The 1316-nt window shown below is 42.9% G+C and overlaps 1 non-coding gene across 1 annotated transcript; it reads left to right on the forward strand.

Annotated features, from left to right (window-relative positions):
• The first annotated feature begins 489 nt into the window (after window positions 1-489).
• Window positions 490-582, forward strand: TRNAI-UAU (transfer RNA isoleucine (anticodon UAU)). Its single transcript is given in 2 exon segments — window positions 490-527; window positions 547-582. It is a non-coding gene; the product is annotated as a tRNA-Ile (tRNA).
• Window positions 583-1316: the final 734 nt, after the last annotated feature.

Genomic DNA, 1316 nt, shown 5'->3' on the forward strand with positions numbered 1-1316 from the left:
CAGGCAATGGGTCAGATTCAATTCACTTTCACTCCTGCGTTTGCTTTCATCTAAAAATATTGTGGAGAAATGTGGGCACAGTGTGAATGTGAAAGATGGCTCACCCTCCTCTACCTAATCTCCTTTTTTAACTGTTTCTTTACTGCCCACCTAATTTTTTAGTCCCACACATAATTTGGGCTCTAGCTATTGGCACCCCAATGACACTGGTTTTCTTGTTATTTGTGCTCTAGCTATTGCCGAGCTCCAAATTACTCTATGAGCGCCGCTATAGTCGTAATTCACATTACAGACTATGGATGCACCCAATATATACCTCAGATCTTTTCACATCTTATCAATAACAATGCATGTTAAGCCCCCAGTGAGCAAGAAAGTGATCAGAATAATGTTGGCAGTACTTTGTAACCTACTTTTTGGTAGTTTTTCAGTTGCAGAGTGCTGAAATGTTAATTTAATCATAAGATGAAAAATTATCTCCTTTTCCGAGCTTCAGTGGCGCAATTGGTTAGGGCGTGGTACTTATAAGGCAGTATCTGTTGAGCAATGCCGAGGTTGTGAGTTCGAGCCTCACCTGGAGCAGAGATAGAAAAATTATCTCCTAGCAGAACTTATGAGAAAAAAATGAATTGGGTAGAGCCCACTGATTGCTAATAAAGAATAATACAAATGCCAAATATTTAGGAACAAAACAAGATCAAATTCAGAATCGGCTTTATTCGCCTAGTTTGACAGATGTCCTACCTGGAATTTTTTGTGGTACACACGGTATGGAATACTGTCGTACAGTTAACAGGTATTTAGACCTAATCCAAACAATAGAAAAAGTTAACATAGACAGCAAAGCAAGACTAGGGAATCTTGCAGGGGCGGTGGCTCGAGTTCAGTAGGAAAAAAGTGTTCTTGTGTCTGGAGGTTTTGGTGGGGATGGTTCTATAGAGATGGCCCGATGGGAGACAGTTGAAGTAGTGACTACCGGGATGTGTGGGGTTGTTCAGTGTACTTTTGGTCCTGGACCACAATCTGGAAGTGTGTAAGTGGTCCAGTGGCAGTAAGGGCCTGTTTCCATTACACATGGTGGGATGCTGCTACATAGATGCATCACACCGCAGCTGTACTGTAACCAATGCACGGCAATGGAACAGTTTCCATTGCGTGCTGGTCATGCGGAGCAGTGCGATCAGAAAATCTGCAAGATGCTGCAGATTCTCGCACGGCTGCATCCGCCCACCATCTTCTCCTATACACTACTCCCGATGTGGAAGTGATGCAAAAAAAGAGTGGAAATGATGCAATGTGACACGATAATCGCATCG

This window comes from Hyperolius riggenbachi, chromosome 3 (assembly GCF_040937935.1).
Source record: "Hyperolius riggenbachi isolate aHypRig1 chromosome 3, aHypRig1.pri, whole genome shotgun sequence".
Classification (NCBI taxonomy): Eukaryota; Metazoa; Chordata; class Amphibia; order Anura; family Hyperoliidae; genus Hyperolius; species Hyperolius riggenbachi.